This window comes from Pan paniscus, chromosome 18 (assembly GCF_029289425.2).
Source record: "Pan paniscus chromosome 18, NHGRI_mPanPan1-v2.0_pri, whole genome shotgun sequence".
Classification (NCBI taxonomy): Eukaryota; Metazoa; Chordata; class Mammalia; order Primates; family Hominidae; genus Pan; species Pan paniscus.
Genome location: NC_073267.2, coordinates 17,602,404 through 17,621,434, shown reverse-complemented (window position 1 = coordinate 17,621,434; position 19,031 = coordinate 17,602,404). Strand labels below are relative to the sequence as shown.

Here is a 19,031-nt window from a genome sequence, read left to right as displayed (position 1 = left end):
AATCCCAGCCACTCGGGAGGCTGAGGCAGGAGAATCGCTCGAATCTGGGAAGCAGAGGTTGCGGTGAGCTGATATTGCCCCATTGCACTCCAGCCTCGGCAACAAGGGAGAAACTGTCTCAAAAAAATAAATAAATAAATAAAATAATGTAGATCTTGAAAGGGGGTTGGTTTATGCTGGTGTATGTACTTTCCAAAGTTAGTAAACTTACACTTAAGGTTATATAGTTTGGCCAGGCGCGGTGGCTCACGCCTGTAATCCCAGCACTGGGAGGCCGAGGCAGGCGGATCACGAGGTGAAGAGATGGAGACTATCCTGGCGAACATGGTGAAACCCCGTCGCTACTAAAAATACAGAAATTAGCCAGGCGTTGTAATCAGAGCTACTCAGGAGGCTGAGGCGGGACAATTGCTTGAACCCCGGAAGCGGAGGTTGCAGTGAGCCGAGATCTTGCCACTGCACTCCAGCTCTCTCTAAAAAAAAAAAAAGTCATCAAACCAGATGACACAAATCAAATGACATTTCACTTCGTTTTGGTCCGTTTTGTTTGTTAGAGACAAGAGTGCAGCGGGGCCATCTCGGCTCACTGCAACGGCCAGCTCCTGGGCCCAAGCGATCCTCCCACCTCAGCCTCTCCAGTAACTGGGATAACAGGTACGCACCACCAGGCCCGACTAATCTTTTTTGGAATTTTTTGTAGAGATGGGGTTTTGCTATGATGCCCTGGCTAGTCTTCAACTCCTGGACTCAAGTGATCTGCCCACCTCGGCCCCCTAAAGTGCTGGGATTACAGGCCTGAGCTGTGTCATTTCATGCCGCGTGACACAGCCCAGTAAAAAGGAAGAAACCCCGCGGGTCCAGCGTCTACTCACACAGGTGGACTGATGGCTGATAAATCCCAGCAGGAGCCAAAAGAGGAGCCGAAAGAGCAGCCACAGCACCCGTCCACTCACACAGGTGGACTGATGGCTGATAAATGCCAGCAGGAGCCAAAAGAGGAGCCAAAAGAGCAGCCACAGCACCCGCATGTCCTGGTCCTTTCAGGCGCCCTGAGGCGGCCAGGACAGAGGTGGAGGTGGCTTAGGGCAGGGGGGAGGGAACGGGACGGGGACCGGGGGCCGGATCTGAGTTGGGGAGGGGGAGGGGAGGGGAGGGGGAGGGGAGGGGGAGGGGAAGGGGAGGGGAAGGGGAGGGGAAGGGGAGGGGAAGGGGAGGGGAAGGGGGGAAGTAAGGGGAGGGGTAGGGGAGGGGAAGGGGGGAAGTAAGGGAAGGGAAAGGAGGAGAAGGGGGCTGTTGGGCACCTGGAGGAGGTGGAGGAGGAGGAGGAGAAGAAGAAAGGGTCTGGGAAAGGATCCGGTTCAAATTAAGTACTCAAGCGCTGGTGGAAGGCTTAGCTACAGGTCACGGAGAAGATCAGGGAAGCAACAGGACACGCGGGGCAAGGGAGCGTTGAGGCTTAGGAGCAATTAGAGGGAGACTAAGGTTCTGCTTTCCACCAAACCTTCTTCGGTCTGGGCCCTCCCTTAGCAACCCTGGGGCTTCATACTCCCTCTCCACCAATCCCTGATGACCCCGGTGGTGCCTCACAATGGACATTCCAAGTAGCGCCCGCATCATTCCAATGACCCCTCCTCCATCTCAGTCCCCCACGCTCCTCCCAAGGCCAGGTCCTCTCTGGAACCTTCACAAACCTGATTTCTGGTCCTCCCCAACCAGCTCCCTGTCCCTGCTTCTGGGCGCTCCTTCCTTCCTGAGCTCCCAGGGTTCCTCAAGGTCACTTTTGGCGACAAAACATAAAAAACAAATGATGGCAGGATGGCAGGAAGAACCTCATACCCAAGCAGAGTGCCAGGGTTTACAGCCTCCGCTCAGCCATTCATATCTTAAGCAACAAAACATCAGCAGGATGCGGAAGGTCCCGATAGTAAAACATCTCCATCACATCCATGTAGCCATCCGCCCATCAACCTGTATCTCAGGAACAAATGTACATACATTCATTTTAAGCAGGCATGGTACATTTACAAAAATTAACCTGACTTATTTTGTTCCAGCAAATCTCAATATGTTTGAGAGCAATCCAATCACACAGCATGTTTCTGATCATATAACTGTGCTAGAAGTCAACGATTAAAAGCTAATTCAAAATTATTATTTGCTTGGAAATTCAAAGTGCCCTTATAAGACATAAACATAAGAAAGAATCCAAAATGAAACAAGATTGCCTTTCAACTCAATGATAAGATCATAACATGGCAATAAAATGTCTCCCTCTGGCCTGGGAATTCCTCTTTGTGCCACAAGGTTGTGTGATCTCAAATCACCCCTAACCCACCTAGACATTTTAACATCCGAAACCGAGTGATGATGTCCTTATCTATATCATCTTACTGCCTGTGTGTGTGGACTTTAAATTCTGAACCCAAATGAGGGGGAGAAAACCAAGTTGACTTTCATGATTGATCTCTCAGGGATGTCCAAGGAATCTGTGCATTTCAAGAAACAAAGTTCATCAGCTTCTCTCCTAAGGTATTTGCCCACAATACCCAGAGGGCTTGGCAGCATCGTGTGTGATGGGTGGGGAGCTCCAAGCAGGTGGGCAGGACCCAGGGGCCTGGTGACCAGGACAGACCCCCACTGTCCATCACCTTTCCTGGCCCTGTCCTCGGCTAAACTTCCCACAGGCCTTCTGCCCGATCACACAGAGTGTGCCCAAACTCACTCAGGCCTCTGGCAGCTGAAAACCACTGCTTTAAATCCCTTTACCATTTACTATGACATAAGGTTATTGTTAACAGGAAATATTCGATTGATGCTACAAATGGAAAGCCAATGCCTTTACCATAAATAGAAAAACAACCCTAAGAAACAAGCAAAACAAAAACAAAACAGGGGCTGGGTGTGGTGGCTCACGCCTGTAATCCCAGCACTTTGGGAGGCCGAGGTGGGCGGATCACAAGGTCAGGAGTTCCAGACCAGCCTGGCCAATATGGTGAAACCCTGTCTCTAATAAAATACAAAAATTAGCCGGGTGTGGTGGTAGGCGCCTGTAGTCCCACCTACTTGGGAGGCTGAGGCAGGAGAATAGTTTGAACCCAGGAGGCAGAGTCTGCCGTGAGCCGAGATTGCACCACTGCACTCCAGCCTAGGCGACAGAGCGAGACTGTGTCTCAAAAACAGCAACAACTACAAACAAACAAAAAACAGGGTTAACAAAACGATGGAATTCAATTCTATTTATATGCTGCAGCCATGTTCCAGCCCTAGATTTCGCTGGGCATGGTGGCTCACGCCTGTAATCCCAGCACTTTGGGAGGCTGAGGCAGGCGGATCACGAGGTTAGGAGTTCAAGACCAGCCTGACCAACATGGTGAAACCCTGTCTCTACTAAAAATACAAAAATTAGCTGAGCATGGTGGCGCACGCCTGTAGTCCCAGCTACTCGGGAGGCTGAGGCAGGAGAACTGCTTGAACCCAGGAGGCAGAGGTTGCAGTGAGCCAAGATCCCACCACTGCACTCCAGCCTGGTGACAGAGTGAGACTCCGTCTCAAAAAAAAAAAAAAAAATGACATGAATATACTTCACACAACTGAACTGCACACTTCAACACGGTTAGATGGTAATTATCATCTTGTAAGTATTTTACCACAGGTTAACATGTTTCACAACCTGAAAAGGAAGTAATTACCTTCAGCTCTCTGAGTTCTAGAATTTGTAACATTTCACCCCCTGCTCCTTCCTGATCCGCACTGGAGCATCTTTCTTCTGTCCCTGCTCTACTCAGAGTTCACTTTCCCTTCCCTCACATCAGCTTCGTTGAGGCCGGTTTGAACTTAACGCAAAACATTCTCACTAATGACTGAATTCCCACCAAGATTTCCATATTATCACAGTATGCTTTTAATCTTCGAAGACATTAAATATTTGTTCTCATCATAGCTAAAATGCAATGCAAATCCCATCTCAGATGTGGGTCAGATACCTATGAATCTCCTGAGGTAGTCATTGAAATGACTTTTTTCTTGAGACGGAGTGTCACTCAACCATGCTGAAGTGCAGTGGCGCTACCGTGGCTCACGGCAACCTCCACCTCCCAGATTCAAGCGATTCTTGTGCCTCGGCCTCCCAAGTAGCTGGGATTACAGGTGCCTGCTACCATGCCTGGCTAATTTTTGTCTTTTTAGTAGAGATGGGATTTCACTATGTTGGCCCATCTGGTCTTGAACTGCTGACCTCAAGTGATCCACCTGCCTCAGCCTCCCAAAGTGCTGGGATTACAGGCATGAGCCACCACACCTGGCCTGAAATAATATCTTTCAAATTCTTTGTAGAATTTGTTTTTTCCTGATTTCTGCACATAGGATCAAAAAAAAATCATGTACTAGGATTTCGAGAGAAGCAATGGGTAATCTAAAAAGATGAGAAGAGCAACCACGTCTATCCCACAGCTACTGCTAGATTTCATAGGAAAGGTAGCTGGCCCAGTTTGGAGCTAGGAGAAATGTCAAACACACGAAGAAATGAGAGGCAAAGAAATGCCATCACGCATGAATGCTTCATGGCACCCATGATGTCCCTGCTTAGGAGGTAATGGTATAGATGACTAGATGACAAGGACAAAGATGAGAGGTGCAAAGTTGTCCAAGTCCAACAGCTCAACTGAACTTTCCTAAATGGAATTGTTAAAAAGTGGTAAATTTAAAAACTTCCCCTGGCTCACGTGGTGGCTCACGCTTGTAATCCCAGCACTTTGGGAGGCTGAGGCGGGTGGATCATTTGAGGTCGGGTTTTGAGACTAGCCTGGCCAACATGGTAAAACCCCGACTCTACTAAAAATACAAAAATTAGCTGGGCATGGTGGTGGGCACCTGTAATCCCAGCTACTTGAGAGGCTGAGGCAGGGGAATCACTTGAAGCCAGGAGGTGGAGGTTGCAGTGAGCCGAGCTCACACCATTATACTCCAGCCTGGGCAACAGAGGGAGACACGTCTTGGGAGTGAGAAAAGAAAAAAAAAAAAAAAAAAAAAAAAAAGCTTCCTCCAATTTATACCGAAAATTCTCTGTTCAGGACTAAGTGGCACAGAGAATGTTAAATGTGCCTAGATATCTTCATAACTCATATATTTTCTGTTTTCTACATATCTTGAAAGGCAGTGCCAAATGACGTGTAATTATCTAGGCGGTAAAACTGAAACATACTTCCTCTTCCCTTGAATATAAAAAAGCATTGTGGTATTAGTACTTTTATCTTGGATCATTGTTCAGAAGGAGGTTCAGCCCCCAGACGGCCACATTTTTACTGTCATGAATGGCAAGACAAAACGTAGAGCTCAACTTCCCCAAAGGAAAAAAGGCTCAAAAGACAAATTATGGCACAACTTAGCAGCCAAATTCTTACCAAGTACAGACTTTTGACATACTGATCTCTCTCCAGTTGCAAGTGGGAACATGCACTTTGAATGATGTCATTCAAAATTACCCTGCCCAGACACACTTTTCATTGATTCTCTTGGAGGGCAGTTCTAAGAGATTCTCTGGGGCTTTCTCTGCATCATGAGACCCAGTGCAGTTCTGCCCTTCACCTTCCGGCAGTTTGTCACCTCGTCCCTATGACCTCAGAGGAACTTTGTCTCAGGCCAACTGTTTGTTCCTTGGGCTCTTTCATTTCCCCTAAAAATCATTTGCTGCCCCTCTAAATGGCCTACATCTCCATCTATCTCCCTCTCCCCTCAGAAGAGGGTGCTCTTTAAGCATCAACCATCCAGCCCTTCTAGCAGTCTCATTTTTCAGCTGGTTCCCATGTTTATGCCTGTTCTATGTTTTTCTTTTCCTGTTAAGCTGTCTGTTGTCAGCTCATTTCTGCAGTGAATCTTCAGAGTGGAGATTGGAAGTTTTCCTTCCACCCATACGATAGAACTATAAAGCAGAAGAGTTTAGAAAGACTTTCCTATTTAAGTGACGAAACCTCATACTCCATTTGTGACAAATAGCACAAAGGTTAAAAAAACTTATTTTTGACCAAAAGCTCTGTTGACATTCTATTAAACACCGACCTATTTAATTTTCATAATGTAAATGGCAGATATTTTCATATTTCTTATGCTAATAAATCATTTCCCTGATTTTTGGGGTAAAACCACATATTCATAATGAAGTCCAGAAACGTGAATTGTTTCATATAACTTATTCTTATTTGTGATTACAAGTATACCTCTACAGAAAGTTAGTATACTCACAGAAAGGTAACTTGTGCGGAGGGAGATGGCAAATTTATAACTTCTCAGAAACACAGTAATGATAAGTAACCAAAGACTTCCACCAAAGTCAGTCCCACGATGACGAAGGTCAGCCAGAGTATTGATAACCTGGAATAATAATAGTTGAAATAATGAAAAGGTCAATGACACTGACAATATTTCACTCAGAAAGAATCATCCTTAGAAACCGTCAACCTCCTCCAAAAGGTAACCACATCCCTCAGATATCACCGTGGGATTCCACTGCTACAAAAAAGAACAGAAGTTAGAGAAGTCTCATGTTTTTCAGATGGCTGGTAGTGTTTTTAGGCATTGCAAATGTGGGGTGTTGTCTTTCTTGGTATAAAGCAGGGATATCCAATCTTTTGACTTCCCTGCCTATATTAAAAGAAGCAAAGTTGTCTTGAGCCACACATAACATACACTGACACTAACAACAGCTGATGATCTTAAAAAAACCTCTTTTTTTTTTTTTTTGAGACAGAGTTCCGCTCCACTCAGTCGCCCAGGCTGGAGTGCAGTGGTGCAATCTCAGCTCACTGCAACCTCCAGCTCCTGGGCTCAAGCCATTCTCCTCCCTCAGCCTCCCGAGCAGCTGAGATTACAGGTCTCTGCCACCACGCCCGACTAATTTTTGTATTTTTAGTAGAGATGAGGTTTCACCATGTTGGCCAGTCTGGCCTTCAACTCCCGACAGGCGATCTGCCTGCCTCGGCCTCCCAAAGTGCTGGGATTACAGGTGTGAACCACCGTGCCCGGCCATTGTTTTTGTTTTTGTTTTTGTTTTTGTTTGTTGTTTCTTTTTGAGATGGGGTCTCACTCTGTCACCCAGGCTGGAGTGCAGTGGTGTGCTCTCGGCTCACTGCAACCTCTGCCTCTCAGGTTCAAGTGATTCTCCTGCCTCAGCCTCCTGAGTAGCTGGGAGTACAGGTGCCTGACAGTGCACTCAGCAAATTGTTTTATTTTTTGTGGAGATGGGGTTTTGCCATGTTGGCCAGGGTGGTCTCGAACTCCTGACCTCAGGTAATCTGCCCGCCTCAGCCTCCCAAAGTGCTGGGATTACAGGCATGAGCCACTGTACCTGGCCAAAATCTCCTAATGTTTTAAGAAAGTTTACAAATTTGTGCTGAACTGCATTCAAAACTGTCCTGGGCCACATGCAGCCCGTCACTCATGGCTAAGACAAGCTAAGTATAAAGTAATTATCTTTCCTTTTCTTTTTGTTTTGAGACAAAGTCTTGCTCTGTCACCCAGGCTAGATTGCAGTGGCATGATCTCAGCTCACTGCAACCTCCGCCTCCCGGGTTCAAGCGATTCTCCTGCCTCAGCTACTGAGTAACTGGGATTACAGGCGCCTGCCACCACGCTCGGCTAATTTTTGTATTTTTAGTAGAAACAGGGTTTCACCATCTTGGCCAGGCTGGTCTCCAACTCCTGACCTCATGATCCACCTGCCTCGGCCTCCCAAAGTGCTGGGAATACAAGTGTGAGCCACTGCACCTGGCCAGTAGTTATCTTTTCTTTAGTTATTTACTTGTTTTTTAAATTGATGTATAACATTGGATGCATTTATTATATATCACATGGTAAAAGAATCCCTCTAAATAATACTTCTCTCTTGGATTATATGAATCTTTGTCATTTAAAGCTCAGCATAAGTTAAAAAAAAAAAAAATACAATGAAGAGATTACTTCATTCACAAATAAGTATCGAATTTTAGTGCTTAAAAATTAACAAGGTGGGCCGGGCGTGGTGGCTCACGCCTGCAATCCCAGCACTTTGGGAAGCCGAGGTGGGTGGACCGCGAGATCAGGAGATTGAGACCATCCTAGCTAACACGGTGAAACCAATCTCTACTAAAAATACAAAAAATTAGCAGGGCATGGTGGCACCCGCCTATAGTTCCAGCTACTTGGGAGGCTGAGGCAGAAGAATCACTTGAACCCGGGAGGCAGAGGTTGCAGTGAGCCGAGATCGCACCACTGCACTTCAGCCTGGGTGACAGAGCGAGACTCTGTCTCAAAAAAAAAAAAAAAAAAAAAAAAAAAAAAAAAAATTACCAAGATGGAGATCATGAAAATGGCATGAATAGTGTGGGATTTCTCTAAGATTGTTGACATTAATTCCATTAGACTCTTATGTGAGTGAAGACGATAACATTTCTACATCGATTCCTCAGGATTTAACTATATATTCTTGAAAACATCTCAATTTTAAATGTTTCTTTCAAGATGGTGAATTAAACAGAGATAGCCCTTCAACAGGTTGAACTCAGCATATGCTGAGTCTGAAATGGAAATGATGGACTTAGAGAACCATACAACAATGGTCATGATTTCAGAAACATGGTGTTGAGCAGAATAAAGCAGACACAAAAGAGTACCTATGGCATGGCATGCATCTGTATACACGAAATTCCAGAATAAGCAAGCTAACCTAGGATAAGAAAGAGACTGGCTGGGAAGAGTGAGAGTTCACTTTCTGGGGTGACATAATAGTGTAGATCTTGGCTGGGCACGGTGGTTCATGCCTGTAATCCCAATGCTTTGGGAGGCCGAGGCGGGCGGATCACCTGAGGTCGGGAGTTCAAAACCAGCCTGACCAACATGGAGAAACCCTATCTCTACTAAAAATACAAAATTAGCTGGGAGTGGTGGCACATGTCTGTAATCCCAGCCACTCGGGAGGCTGAGGCAGGAGAATCGCTCGAATCTGGGAAGCAGAGGTTGCGGTGAGCTGATATTGCCCCATTGCACTCCAGCCTCGGCAACAAGGGAGAAACTGTCTCAAAAAAATAAATAAATAAATAAAATAATGTAGATCTTGAAAGGGGGTTGGTTTATGCTGGTGTATGTACTTTCCAAAGTTAGTAAACTTACACTTAAGGTTATATAGTTTGGCCAGGCGCGGTGGCTCACGCCTGTAATCCCAGCACTGGGAGGCCGAGGCAGGCGGATCACGAGGTGAAGAGATGGAGACTATCCTGGCGAACATGGTGAAACCCCGTCGCTACTAAAAATACAGAAATTAGCCAGGCGTTGTAATCAGAGCTACTCAGGAGGCTGAGGCGGGACAATTGCTTGAACCCCGGAAGCGGAGGTTGCAGTGAGCCGAGATCTTGCCACTGCACTCCAGCTCTGTCTAAAAAAAAAAAAAGTCATCAAACCAGATGACACAAATCAAATGACATTTCACTTCGTTTTGGTCCGTTTTGTTTGTTAGAGACAAGAGTGCAGCGGGGCCATCTCGGCTCACTGCAACGGCCAGCTCCTGGGCCCAAGCGATCCTCCCACCTCAGCCTCTCCAGTAACTGGGATAACAGGTACGCACCACCAGGCCCGACTAATCTTTTTTGGAATTTTTTGTAGAGATGGGGTTTTGCTATGATGCCCTGGCTAGTCTTCAACTCCTGGACTCAAGTGATCTGCCCACCTCGGCCCCCTAAAGTGCTGGGATTACAGGCCTGAGCTGTGTCATTTCATGCCGCGTGACACAGCCCAGTAAAAAGGAAGAAACCCCGCGGGTCCAGCGTCTACTCACACAGGTGGACTGATGGCTGATAAATCCCAGCAGGAGCCAAAAGAGGAGCCGAAAGAGCAGCCACAGCACCCGTCCACTCACACAGGTGGACTGATGGCTGATAAATGCCAGCAGGAGCCAAAAGAGGAGCCAAAAGAGCAGCCACAGCACCCGCATGTCCTGGTCCTTTCAGGCGCCCTGAGGCGGCCAGGACAGAGGTGGAGGTGGCTTAGGGCAGGGGGGAGGGAACGGGACGGGGACCGGGGGCCGGATCTGAGTTGGGGAGGGGGAGGGGAGGGGAGGGGGAGGGGAAGGGGAGGGGGAGGGGAAGGGGAGGGGAAGGGGAGGGGAAGGGGAGGGGAAGGGGGGAAGTAAGGGGAGGGGAAGGGGGGAAGTAAGGGGAGGGGTAGGGGAGGGGAAGGGGGGAAGTAAGGGAAGGGAAAGGAGGAGAAGGGGGCTGTTGGGCACCTGGAGGAGGTGGAGGAGGAGGAGGAGAAGAAGAAAGGGTCTGGGAAAGGATCCGGTTCAAATTAAGTACTCAAGCGCTGGTGGAAGGCTTAGCTACAGGTCACGGAGAAGATCAGGGAAGCAACAGGACACGCGGGGCAAGGGAGCGTTGAGGCTTAGGAGCAATTAGAGGGAGACTAAGATTCTGCTTTCCACCAAACCTTCTTCGGTCTGGGCCCTCCCTTAGCAACCCTGGGGCTTCATACTCCCTCTCCACCAATCCCTGATGACCCCGGTGGTGCCTCACAATGGACATTCCAAGTAGCGCCCGCATCATTCCAATGACCCCTCCTCCATCTCAGTCCCCCACGCTCCTCCCAAGGCCAGGTCCTCTCTGGAACCTTCACAAACCTGATTTCTGGTCCTCCCCAACCAGCTCCCTGTCCCTGCTTCTGGGCGCTCCTTCCTTCCTGAGCTCCCAGGGTTCCTCAAGGTCACTTTTGGCGACAAAACATAAAAAACAAATGATGGCAGGATGGCAGGAAGAACCTCATACCCAAGCAGAGTGCCAGGGTTTACAGCCTCCGCTCAGCCATTCATATCTTAAGCAACAAAACATCAGCAGGATGCGGAAGGTCCCGATAGTAAAACATCTCCATCACATCCATGTAGCCATCCGCCCATCAACCTGTATCTCAGGAACAAATGTACATACATTCATTTTAAGCAGGCATGGTACATTTACAAAAATTAACCTGACTTATTTTGTTCCAGCAAATCTCAATATGTTTGAGAGCAATCCAATCACACAGCATGTTTCTGATCATATAACTGTGCTAGAAGTCAACGATTAAAAGCTAATTCAAAATTATTATTTGCTTGGAAATTCAAAGTGCCCTTATAAGACATAAACATAAGAAAGAATCCAAAATGAAACAAGATTGCCTTTCAACTCAATGATAAGATCATAACATGGCAATAAAATGTCTCCCTCTGGCCTGGGAATTCCTCTTTGTGCCACAAGGTTGTGTGATCTCAAATCACCCCTAACCCACCTAGACATTTTAACATCCGAAACCGAGTGATGATGTCCTTATCTATATCATCTTACTGCCTGTGTGTGTGGACTTTAAATTCTGAACCCAAATGAGGGGGAGAAAACCAAGTTGACTTTCATGATTGATCTCTCAGGGATGTCCAAGGAATCTGTGCATTTCAAGAAACAAAGTTCATCAGCTTCTCTCCTAAGGTATTTGCCCACAATACCCAGAGGGCTTGGCAGCATCGTGTGTGATGGGTGGGGAGCTCCAAGCAGGTGGGCAGGACCCAGGGGCCTGGTGACCAGGACAGACCCCCACTGTCCATCACCTTTCCTGGCCCTGTCCTCGGCTAAACTTCCCACAGGCCTTCTGCCCGATCACACAGAGTGTGCCCAAACTCACTCAGGCCTCTGGCAGCTGAAAACCACTGCTTTAAATCCCTTTACCATTTACTATGACATAAGGTTATTGTTAACAGGAAATATTCGATTGATGCTACAAATGGAAAGCCAATGCCTTTACCATAAATAGAAAAACAACCCTAAGAAACAAGCAAAACAAAAACAAAACAGGGGCTGGGTGTGGTGGCTCACGCCTGTAATCCCAGCACTTTGGGAGGCCGAGGTGGGCGGATCACAAGGTCAGGAGTTCCAGACCAGCCTGGCCAATATGGTGAAACCCTGTCTCTAATAAAATACAAAAATTAGCCGGGTGTGGTGGTAGGCGCCTGTAGTCCCACCTACTTGGGAGGCTGAGGCAGGAGAATAGTTTGAACCCAGGAGGCAGAGTCTGCCGTGAGCCGAGATTGCACCACTGCACTCCAGCCTAGGCGACAGAGCGAGACTGTGTCTCAAAAACAGCAACAACTACAAACAAACAAAAAACAGGGTTAACAAAACGATGGAATTCAATTCTATTTATATGCTGCAGCCATGTTCCAGCCCTAGATTTCGCTGGGCATGGTGGCTCACGCCTGTAATCCCAGCACTTTGGGAGGCTGAGGCAGGCGGATCACGAGGTTAGGAGTTCAAGACCAGCCTGACCAACATGGTGAAACCCTGTCTCTACTAAAAATACAAAAATTAGCTGAGCATGGTGGCGCACGCCTGTAGTCCCAGCTACTCGGGAGGCTGAGGCAGGAGAACTGCTTGAACCCAGGAGGCAGAGGTTGCAGTGAGCCAAGATCCCACCACTGCACTCCAGCCTGGTGACAGAGTGAGACTCCGTCTCAAAAAAAAAAAAAAAAAAAAAATGACATGAATATACTTCACACAACTGAACTGCACACTTCAACACGGTTAGATGGTAATTATCATCTTGTAAGTATTTTACCACAGGTTAACATGTTTCACAACCTGAAAAGGAAGTAATTACCTTCAGCTCTCTGAGTTCTAGAATTTGTAACATTTCACCCCCTGCTCCTTCCTGATCCGCACTGGAGCATCTTTCTTCTGTCCCTGCTCTACTCAGAGTTCACTTTCCCTTCCCTCACATCAGCTTCGTTGAGGCCGGTTTGAACTTAACGCAAAACATTCTCACTAATGACTGAATTCCCACCAAGATTTCCATATTATCACAGTATGCTTTTAATCTTCGAAGACATTAAATATTTGTTCTCATCATAGCTAAAATGCAATGCAAATCCCATCTCAGATGTGGGTCAGATACCTATGAATCTCCTGAGGTAGTCATTGAAATGACTTTTTTCTTGAGACGGAGTGTCACTCAACCATGCTGAAGTGCAGTGGCGCTACCGTGGCTCACGGCAACCTCCACCTCCCAGATTCAAGCGATTCTTGTGCCTCGGCCTCCCAAGTAGCTGGGATTACAGGTGCCTGCTACCATGCCTGGCTAATTTTTGTCTTTTTAGTAGAGATGGGATTTCACTATGTTGGCCCATCTGGTCTTGAACTGCTGACCTCAAGTGATCCACCTGCCTCAGCCTCCCAAAGTGCTGGGATTACAGGCATGAGCCACCACACCTGGCCTGAAATAATATCTTTCAAATTCTTTGTAGAATTTGTTTTTTCCTGATTTCTGCACATAGGATCAAAAAAAAATCATGTACTAGGATTTCGAGAGAAGCAATGGGTAATCTAAAAAGATGAGAAGAGCAACCACGTCTATCCCACAGCTACTGCTAGATTTCATAGGAAAGGTAGCTGGCCCAGTTTGGAGCTAGGAGAAATGTCAAACACACGAAGAAATGAGAGGCAAAGAAATGCCATCACGCATGAATGCTTCATGGCACCCATGATGTCCCTGCTTAGGAGGTAATGGTATAGATGACTAGATGACAAGGACAAAGATGAGAGGTGCAAAGTTGTCCAAGTCCAACAGCTCAACTGAACTTTCCTAAATGGAATTGTTAAAAAGTGGTAAATTTAAAAACTTCCCCTGGCTCACGTGGTGGCTCACGCTTGTAATCCCAGCACTTTGGGAGGCTGAGGCGGGTGGATCATTTGAGGTCGGGTTTTGAGACTAGCCTGGCCAACATGGTAAAACCCCGACTCTACTAAAAATACAAAAATTAGCTGGGCATGGTGGTGGGCACCTGTAATCCCAGCTACTTGAGAGGCTGAGGCAGGGGAATCACTTGAAGCCAGGAGGTGGAGGTTGCAGTGAGCCGAGCTCACACCATTATACTCCAGCCTGGGCAACAGAGGGAGACACGTCTTGGGAGTGAGAAAAGAAAAAAAAAAAAAAAAAAAAAAAAAAGCTTCCTCCAATTTATACCGAAAATTCTCTGTTCAGGACTAAGTGGCACAGAGAATGTTAAATGTGCCTAGATATCTTCATAACTCATATATTTTCTGTTTTCTACATATCTTGAAAGGCAGTGCCAAATGACGTGTAATTATCTAGGCGGTAAAACTGAAACATACTTCCTCTTCCCTTGAATATAAAAAAGCATTGTGGTATTAGTACTTTTATCTTGGATCATTGTTCAGAAGGAGGTTCAGCCCCCAGACGGCCACATTTTTACTGTCATGAATGGCAAGACAAAACGTAGAGCTCAACTTCCCCAAAGGAAAAAAGGCTCAAAAGACAAATTATGGCACAACTTAGCAGCCAAATTCTTACCAAGTACAGACTTTTGACATACTGATCTCTCTCCAGTTGCAAGTGGGAACATGCACTTTGAATGATGTCATTCAAAATTACCCTGCCCAGACACACTTTTCATTGATTCTCTTGGAGGGCAGTTCTAAGAGATTCTCTGGGGCTTTCTCTGCATCATGAGACCCAGTGCAGTTCTGCCCTTCACCTTCCGGCAGTTTGTCACCTCGTCCCTATGACCTCAGAGGAACTTTGTCTCAGGCCAACTGTTTGTTCCTTGGGCTCTTTCATTTCCCCTAAAAATCATTTGCTGCCCCTCTAAATGGCCTACATCTCCATCTATCTCCCTCTCCCCTCAGAAGAGGGTGCTCTTTAAGCATCAACCATCCAGCCCTTCTAGCAGTCTCATTTTTCAGCTGGTTCCCATGTTTATGCCTGTTCTATGTTTTTCTTTTCCTGTTAAGCTGTCTGTTGTCAGCTCATTTCTGCAGTGAATCTTCAGAGTGGAGATTGGAAGTTTTCCTTCCACCCATACGATAGAACTATAAAGCAGAAGAGTTTAGAAAGACTTTCCTATTTAAGTGACGAAACCTCATACTCCATTTGTGACAAATAGCACAAAGGTTAAAAAAACTTATTTTTGACCAAAAGCTCTGTTGACATTCTATTAAACACCGACCTATTTAATTTTCATAATGTAAATGGCAGATATTTTCATATTTCTTATGCTAATAAATCATTTCCCTGATTTTTGGGGTAAAACCACATATTCATAATGAAGTCCAGAAACGTGAATTGTTTCATATAACTTATTCTTATTTGTGATTACAAGTATACCTCTACAGAAAGTTAGTATACTCACAGAAAGGTAACTTGTGCGGAGGGAGATGGCAAATTTATAACTTCTCAGAAACACAGTAATGATAAGTAACCAAAGACTTCCACCAAAGTCAGTCCCACGATGACGAAGGTCAGCCAGAGTATTGATAACCTGGAATAATAATAGTTGAAATAATGAAAAGGTCAATGACACTGACAATATTTCACTCAGAAAGAATCATCCTTAGAAACCGTCAACCTCCTCCAAAAGGTAACCACATCCCTCAGATATCACCGTGGGATTCCACTGCTACAAAAAAGAACAGAAGTTAGAGAAGTCTCATGTTTTTCAGATGGCTGGTAGTGTTTTTAGGCATTGCAAATGTGGGGTGTTGTCTTTCTTGGTATAAAGCAGGGATATCCAATCTTTTGACTTCCCTGCCTATATTAAAAGAAGCAAAGTTGTCTTGAGCCACACATAACATACACTGACACTAACAACAGCTGATGATCTTAAAAAAACCTCTTTTTTTTTTTTTTTTGAGACAGAGTTCCGCTCCACTCAGTCGCCCAGGCTGGAGTGCAGTGGTGCAATCTCAGCTCACTGCAACCTCCAGCTCCTGGGCTCAAGCCATTCTCCTCCCTCAGCCTCCCGAGCAGCTGAGATTACAGGTCTCTGCCACCACGCCCGACTAATTTTTGTATTTTTAGTAGAGATGAGGTTTCACCATGTTGGCCAGTCTGGCCTTCAACTCCCGACAGGCGATCTGCCTGCCTCGGCCTCCCAAAGTGCTGGGATTACAGGTGTGAACCACCGTGCCCGGCCATTGTTTTTGTTTTTGTTTTTGTTTTTGTTTGTTGTTTCTTTTTGAGATGGGGTCTCACTCTGTCACCCAGGCTGGAGTGCAGTGGTGTGCTCTCGGCTCACTGCAACCTCTGCCTCTCAGGTTCAAGTGATTCTCCTGCCTCAGCCTCCTGAGTAGCTGGGAGTACAGGTGCCTGACAGTGCACTCAGCAAATTTTTTTATTTTTTGTGGAGATGGGGTTTTGCCATGTTGGCCAGGGTGGTCTCGAACTCCTGACCTCAGGTAATCTGCCCGCCTCAGCCTCCCAAAGTGCTGGGATTACAGGCATGAGCCACTGTACCTGGCCAAAATCTCCTAATGTTTTAAGAAAGTTTACAAATTTGTGCTGAACTGCATTCAAAACTGTCCTGGGCCACATGCAGCCCGTCACTCATGGCTAAGACAAGCTAAGTATAAAGTAATTATCTTTCCTTTTCTTTTTGTTTTAAGACAAAGTCTTGCTCTGTCACCCAGGCTAGATTGCAGTGGCATGATCTCAGCTCACTGCAACCTCCGCCTCCCGGGTTCAAGCGATTCTCCTGCCTCAGCTACTGAGTAACTGGGATTACAGGCGCCTGCCACCACGCTCGGCTAATTTTTGTATTTTTAGTAGAAACAGGGTTTCACCATCTTGGCCAGGCTGGTCTCCAACTCCTGACCTCATGATCCACCTGCCTCGGCCTCCCAAAGTGCTGGGAATACAAGTGTGAGCCACTGCACCTGGCCAGTAGTTATCTTTTCTTTAGTTATTTACTTGTTTTTTAAATTGATGTATAACATTGGATGCATTTATTATATATCACATGGTAAAAGAATCCCTCTAAATAATACTTCTCTCTTGGATTATATGAATCTTTGTCATTTAAAGCTCAGCATAAGTTAAAAAAAAAAAAAAATACAATGAAGAGATTACTTCATTCACAAATAAGTATCGAATTTTAGTGCTTAAAAATTAACAAGGTGGGCCGGGCGTGGTGGCTCACGCCTGCAATCCCAGCACTTTGGGAAGCCGAGGTGGGTGGACCGCGAGATCAGGAGATTGAGACCATCCTAGCTAACACGGTGAAACCAATCTCTACTAAAAATACAAAAAATTAGCAGGGCATGGTGGCACCCGCCTATAGTTCCAGCTACTTGGGAGGCTGAGGCAGAAGAATCACTTGAACCCGGGAGGCAGAGGTTGCAGTGAGCCGAGATCGCACCACTGCACTTCAGCCTGGGTGACAGAGCGAGACTCTGTCTCAAAAAAAAAAAAAAAAAAAAAAAAAAAAAAAAAAATTACCAAGATGGAGATCATGAAAATGGCATGAATAGTGTGGGATTTCTCTAAGATTGTTGACATTAATTCCATTAGACTCTTATGTGAGTGAAGACGATAACATTTCTACATCGATTCCTCAGGATTTAACTATATATTCTTGAAAACATCTCAATTTTAAATGTTTCTTTCAAGATGGTGAATTAAACAGAGATAGCCCTTCAACAGGTTGAACTCAGCATATGCTGAGTCTGAAATGGAAATGATGGACTTAGAGAACCATACAACAATGGTCATGATTTCAGAAACATGGTGTTGAGCAGAATAAAGCAGACACAAAAGAGTACCTATGGCATGGCATGCATCTGTATACACGAAATTCCAGAATAAGCAAGCTAACCTAGGATAAGAAAGAGACTGGCTGGGAAGAGTGAGAGTTCACTTTCTGGGGTGACATAATAGTGTAGATCTTGGCTGGGCACGGTGGTTCATGCCTGTAATCCCAATGCTTTGGGAGGCCGAGGCGGGCGGATCACCTGAGGTCGGGAGTTCAAAACCAGCCTGACCAACATGGAGAAACCCTATCTCTACTAAAAATACAAAATTAGCTGGGAGTGGTGGCACATGTCTGTAATCCCAGCCACTCGGGAGGCTGAGGCAGGAGAATCGCTCGAATCTGGGAAGCAGAGGTTGCGGTGAGCTGATATTGCCCCATTGCACTCCAGCCTCGGCAACAAGGGAGAAACTGTCTCAAAAAAATAAATAAATAAATAAAATAATGTAGATCTTGAAAGGGGGTTGGTTTATGCTGGTGTATGTACTTTCCAAAGTTAGTAAACTTACACTTAAGGTTATATAGTTTGGCCAGGCGCGGTGGCTCACGCCTGTAATCCCAGCACTGGGAGGCCGAGGCAGGCGGATCACGAGGTGAAGAGATGGAGACTATCCTGGCGAACATGGTGAAACCCCGTCGCTACTAAAAATACAGAAATTAGCCAGGCGTTGTAATCAGAGCTACTCAGGAGGCTGAGGCGGGACAATTGCTTGAACCCCGGAAGCGGAGGTTGCAGTGAGCCGAGATCTTGCCACTGCACTCCAGCTCTGTCTAAAAAAAAAAAAAGTCATCAAACCAGATGACACAAATCAAATGACATTTCACTTCGTTTTGGTCCGTTTTGTTTGTTAGAGACAAGAGTGCAGCGGGGCCATCTCGGCTCACTGCAACGGCCAGCTCCTGGGCCCAAGCGATCCTCCCACCTCAGCCTCTCCAGTAACTGGGATAACAGGTACGCACCACCAGGCCCGACTAATCTTTTTTGGAATTTTTTGTAGAGATGGGGTTTTGCTATGATGCCCTGGCTAGTCTTCAACTCCTGGACTCAAGTGATCTGCCCACCTCGGCCCCCTAAAGTGCTGGGATTACAGGCCTGAGCTGTGTCATTTCATGCCGCGTGACACAGCCCAGTAAAAAGGAAGAAACCCCGCGGGTCCAGCGTCTACTCACACAGGTGGACTGATGGCTGATAAATCCCAGCAGGAGCCAAAAGAGGAGCCGAAAGAGCAGCCACAGCACCCGTCCACTCACACAGGTGGACTGATGGCTGATAAATGCCAGCAGGAGCCAAAAGAGGAGCCAAAAGAGCAGCCACAGCACCCGCATGTCCTGGTCCTTTCAGGCGCCCTGAGGCGGCCAGGACAGAGGTGGAGGTGGCTTAGGGCAGGGGGGAGGGAACGGGACGGGGACCGGGGGCCGGATCTGAGTTGGGGAGGGGGAGGGGAGGGGA

At 46.5% G+C, this 19,031-nt stretch overlaps 2 long non-coding RNA genes across 3 annotated transcripts in view; both read right to left on the bottom strand.

Annotated features, from left to right (window-relative positions):
* LOC129394305 (uncharacterized) overlaps positions 1-344 on the bottom strand; it is a 34,916-nt gene extending 34,572 nt beyond the window's left edge. The window contains exon 1 of the long non-coding RNA XR_010110491.1: positions 212-344. This is a non-coding gene — a long non-coding RNA (uncharacterized LOC129394305). The remainder of the gene's footprint in view (positions 1-211) is intronic.
* Positions 345-1,262: 918 nt separating this feature from the next.
* LOC134729415 (uncharacterized) lies at positions 1,263-18,223 on the bottom strand. 2 transcript variants are annotated; one of them, XR_010110499.1, is made up of 4 exons: positions 18,091-18,223; positions 15,188-15,316; positions 6,238-6,366; positions 1,263-1,777 (listed from the first exon to the last, which is right to left on the bottom strand). It is a non-coding gene; the product is annotated as an uncharacterized LOC134729415 (long non-coding RNA). The 2 variants fall into 2 exon arrangements; XR_010110500.1 differs by lacking the exons at positions 15,188-15,316; positions 18,091-18,223 and adding an exon at positions 9,139-9,271.
* Positions 18,224-19,031: the final 808 nt, after the last annotated feature.